General features: G+C 42.5%; 1 long non-coding RNA gene across 1 annotated transcript; it reads right to left on the bottom strand.

Moving 5' to 3' along the window:
* Positions 1–641: 641 nt before the first annotated feature.
* LOC108353040 (uncharacterized) lies at positions 642–3,931 on the bottom strand. Its single transcript, XR_015638994.1, has 3 exons — positions 3,413–3,931; positions 1,658–1,732; positions 642–1,052 (listed from the first exon to the last, which is right to left on the bottom strand). It is a non-coding gene; the product is annotated as an uncharacterized LOC108353040 (long non-coding RNA).
* Between the last annotated feature and the right edge of the window lie 1,078 nt (positions 3,932–5,009).

The following is a 5,009-nucleotide window of genomic DNA, read 5'->3' as shown; positions in this document are numbered from 1 at the left end:
AAACTCCAAGAAAAGCCAGGCATGGTGGGCCTCTATTTGCTTTCCCCACGTCCATGTGTTACACTCCGTCTTCTAGGTCTGCTTTCCTATCTAGTAATATTGCCCTTCAGCCCGGAAAACTTGGCTGCATCCGTGCAGCACAAATCTGCTGGTTACCCTCTCTCAATCCATCTACAACTGGGATAAACGGATATCTTCTTCCTTTCTGAAGGACATTTTCAGTGGAACACAGAGCTCTGCACTAATCCTTTGCATTCGACCATCCACACCGTCACCTACAGCCCAAAGCTGATCGCAAGTCAACTCCACTCCTTCATGGTGTGTGTGTAAGGGGTTGGGGATGGAAACAGATACAGAAATGACAGTGAAGTATCTTTACATTTTAGCTGCACCTAAGTTTTTTCTTTTCTTTTTTTTTTTTTTTTTGGTTCTTTTTTTCGGAGCTGGGGACCGAACCCAGGGCCTTGCGCTTCCTAGGTAAGCGCTCTACCACTGAGCTAAATCCCCAGCCCCAGTTTTTTCTTAACTTCCGACTGTTAGAAGTCTGGTCATAATATAGATACAATTCTCTTGGTAGAATATGTTGAGATTTGTAGTCTACAGACATTTTTTTTTTAAAATCAAATACAGGAAATCTGGGGTTTAGAAACCAAAGATATATATTTGGCTTATATATGTACATATATATATGAGAATTATCTATGCATATATTACATGAATATATTCATCTCATAGTCATTATTCTTACATCAGGCCAACTTCCAATCCCAGGGAAGCCATTCACGTTTTTTTCTAAGCCAGCCTCCCAGTTGGGTCATCTGACTGCCAGATGTCTCTGTATATTAAACAGCACTGCATTTCTGATTGGTGAGCTCAGTTGAATGACAGCTGTCTTGCAGCTACAGCGAGACCTCCATGAGTCTAGCTGGGTGTGTTTTGCCATCTGTCGTTCCCAGCACCTATCAAGGTGACTTCTTCAGAGTAGAAACTCAGTAAATAAACTCAGTTCATCGAATTGGTCTACCGGCAAAGGGCTCCAACTCCTGTTACACCTGAGGTGGAGGAAAGAAGACCACAAGTTCTAGGACTGCCCGGGCTGCAGAGTAAATGTTTGTTGGCTGGATTTCTAAACAACAGAAATAGTAGTTTAAAGCTCTTAGGACAAACCCTGATTTGTAGTAAGCTATCAGCGAAGCTAAGCTGTTATTTGAAATTAACATTCCCAAAGGCATTCACTGTAAAAAATTTAATGCAATTCAACTATTACTCCTCAAATGCCTGGGAAATTCTGATATGAGCTATTCTTATGAAGATTTAGGTAACGAACATTAAAAATAAAAAAGCACTGCACAAGGGTTCATGATCAATATCAACTTCTAGATGGAATAAATGGGGATATTAGAACAATGAAGAGTGGAAATTCTTCAGTTTATGTGTTTTTTATCTAGGATTTTTTAAATAAGAAAGTCAAAATTATAGATTTGTTTTTAATTTTTTGTTTTGGGGCTTCTTTGTTTTGTTTTGTTTTGTTTTTTTGAGATAAGATAGCCCAGGCTAGCCTGGAACTCAGTGATTCTCCTGCTTCAGCTCCCTGAAAGCTAGCATTACAGATAAGAGAAACCATGTTTGGTCATCACAACATCTTTAAGGTACCAACCATATTGCTTCTTGAAAGTCATCCTCCAGCTTCAGGAAAATAGTGATGTTTCTGTCAAGGTCCCTTCTCAGTGAACTGTGAGGGAAGAGAGAGAAAGCAAGCCCTGGTGTTCCTGCACCACACAGGCCAGGAGAACATGCTGGGTCTCAGTTGCATGGGAACAGCCCTTCAATTCCATTTGCCTCATTTTCATGGTGAGTCAACAACCTTGGGAATTGTGAGCTCACCTTAGCACTTCAGGAATGAGGTCAGTATGTTAGAAAGTGTGTCAGATTAAGGGGACCCTGGATGGGCAAAAGGCACAGGTAGATATTGAATGGCAATTAAAATATCCAGGTCACCCCTTCAGCAGTGGGAGGCTTTAGTCCTTCTTGATGACCCATTTTTGAATATTTTTTTGGGAAACAAGACTACCCTAGAGAACTTGTTTTAAAGGGAATTAGTTAATGCAAGGTCCTGGGGTGCATCCCCTTCATCCCATTTGAAAGGCTCACTAATGCTTATGTGGAGAATGGCATTGCTGCCTTCTGTCCATCTGTCACTGGACAGGCCCAGGGGAAGACTGAGAATGGCATAATGGGTGTCCATGTAGTCCACGATGAACTCATTCAGAAAATTACCCCACACTGTAGGCTACATGGACTTAGAAGTATAATTCCAAGTTTTAAATATGTCCACGAAACATGAACAAATGGTTCTACCAATCTCTAAAACGATGATACTGGTTGAAGATAATACTAATAACCTCAGCCAAGGGCATATAAACTTGCTGAATGGATGTTCTGGAAATTTCTGCCATTGACCATCTGTCTTAGAAAGAAAACTTGTTACTCTTTGTTGTCTTTGTATTCTCACACCCGATTTTCAACCAACTGCCAAGCAGTGCTGATCTAGTCGGGCCTGAATTCAAGGCAGATAGTTGAGTGAGACACTGATCAACTGCTTTTTAAAGAGGAAATTGTCTTATGGAGGGAGCATTTTGGAAATGGAAGCTTTGGTAGTGTTCCCATCCGTCAATGGTTTTGTTGTCTAATAATGTAAAAACACACCTCACGGACACTACTGTAGTCTGCACACCTAAAACTCTGGGGGAAGGATTTCAAAGCCAATTGTCACATCATTCCAAGGAAAGAGTATGAGTACCGCTTGAGTTCATTTGTTAAAAGTTTAAAATACAACGTTTAGACAGGTGTCAGTGTGCACGCTGAATATCCCAGCACTTAGAAGGTGGAGGCAGGAGGATTTCCAAGAGCTTGAGGGCAGCCTGGGATGCATAGTAAGTTCAAGGGTAGCCTAAGATATATTACAAAAATCTTGCCTTTAAAAAAAAGCCATGTCAAATAATAGTTAATTAATATTACCTACCAACTGATTTGTGAGAAAAACCAATTGGCATCAGGGGCGGCAGAAGTTGACCATTGAGTTTTAGTAAAACTTAGAGGTATGTGTCATTATTTGTTAAGTGCCAACCATGTAATTGAGCATTTCACCATCGAAGGCAAACACAATAAACCACATTAGGAATGGCATTTAGGCCAATGGACCCACAAAACAGCAAACCAAAATATTGCTAAGTAATGCAACATCCCATTTCTTTGACTAATAAAACGAAAGAAAGCACGCCGCTTCAGTATCTCACTGGAGCCGCTCCTTACGTTCACCTTCCACGCCCTTCTTCACGCTCCACCAGTCACTTCACTCCTATAAATAGAAACACTATTTACGCTTTTCGGAAAGAGAAAGGAGAAATCCTACTTCCTGGTCATTTGTAAAGCCACGTGAAGGGTTTATGAACACTTCTGTAGAAATGGCATTGTTTCTTCTTATATCCGTTTCTTGTTCTACCCGGGTTCCTAGTTCTGTATTCCTGCCTCTTTGAGCTTCCTTCTACCTCAGCCCGGTTCTTCAGTGGGTCCCTCAGGTGCAAATGTCCAGAACAGAGCTACGGCTCCATCTTTCCTGCCCCTTTCTCTTCCTTGGTTTCGCCCCCTACCCTCTGACTTCGCTTCTTCCAGCCTCTCTCACCTTACACCTCACCTTTAAGTACCCACTGAGGAGGAATCTCCCACTTCCCCTGACGTGGCTTTTGTCTCTCCTGACCTGTCTCCTTGCTCGGTAAGCTCTGGGTAGCTACCTAGGTCTAGAGCTTTCTGTCTCGCATGTAATTCCCAATCCTAACTGTAGGGAGCTGCGAGGTCCCGCGCCCCAGGGATGGTGCCGGTTTCCGCCTTCTGCTCCTTGTGAAAAACAAGTCCTTATTTGGCTGGTCCTGCTTGGCCTGGTCGCTTCCGTATAGATGCAGCCTATCCGCTATCCCTACGTGGCTTGCTAGGATTGGCCAGCGCTAGCTATTTAAGTGTGGTGTGGGGGTTCCTGAGGTCAGAAGATTGTATCAAGGTTCCTGAGTAAAACTGCTTGAAGAAGATCTTCTCTGGTCGGGTCTTCCTTGCTGGTCGAGGTTGGGCGCGACACCTAACTCTTCTACATTTCTCCCTATCTCCCGACTTCCTCTAACTCTTCTACATTTCTCCCTATCTCCCGACTTCCTCCTCATCAAAAGAAAGAACAGAAGTATGTTTTTTTGGTTTGGAATGTTTACTAAATACTTACCGTACAGAAGCAGGACAGAGAACACTTTCTTCTCTCTCTCTCTTTTTTTTTTTTCTTTTCTTTTTTTCGGAGCTGGGGATCGAACCCAGGGCCTTGCGTTTGCTAGGCAAGCACTCTACCACTAAGACAAATCCCCAACCCCACTTTCTTCTCTTTTTAAAGTCTGTAATAAATAACATATTTATGTAGCCCCGACTGATTGTGTTGGTTCAGCCTTTGGCCAGCAGGTCAGGGTGGGTAGCAAGGTGGTTGGTTAGAGGTGAACATCATCTACTCCAGAATTAGTAAGTTAGTGTTTTCCCTGTGGCCAGACATAGTTAATGTGTGGCTGCCTCTGACTCCTAGAGAATACTTTTGTTGTTTGTTTGTTTGTTTGTTTGTTTGTTGGCAAATACGAATATTACCAGGGACCTTCAGTTAATTTTGATGCTTTAGTCAAAAGTGTTCATTTTTATTTTTGTTTCGAGACATGTTTTCGTCATGTATCGCTGGCCAGTCTGGAACTTGCTTGTAAAACGGGTTGGCCTTGACCTGTGGGAATTCCCCTGCTTCGTCCTCCAAAGAATTGGAATTGCATGTAACACCGCAAACAGCTCAGTAGTGTTGTCAGAGTATTGCAATTGCATGTAAGTAACAGCACGAACAGCTCAGCTATTTTAAGGACAAGATTTGACTGGGAGAAAATGGTTTGTCTATTGAGAGAGGTTTCCCCAACGCAAAAGACAATCGTAACTTATGCTAC

This window comes from Rattus norvegicus, chromosome 15 (assembly GCF_021556685.1).
Source record: "Rattus norvegicus strain SHRSP/BbbUtx chromosome 15, alternate assembly SHRSP_T2T, whole genome shotgun sequence".
Lineage (NCBI taxonomy): Eukaryota > Metazoa > Chordata > Mammalia > Rodentia > Muridae > Rattus > Rattus norvegicus.
The sequence above is the reverse complement of the archived record's forward strand: the minus strand, read 5'-3'. Positions and strand labels throughout refer to the sequence as shown.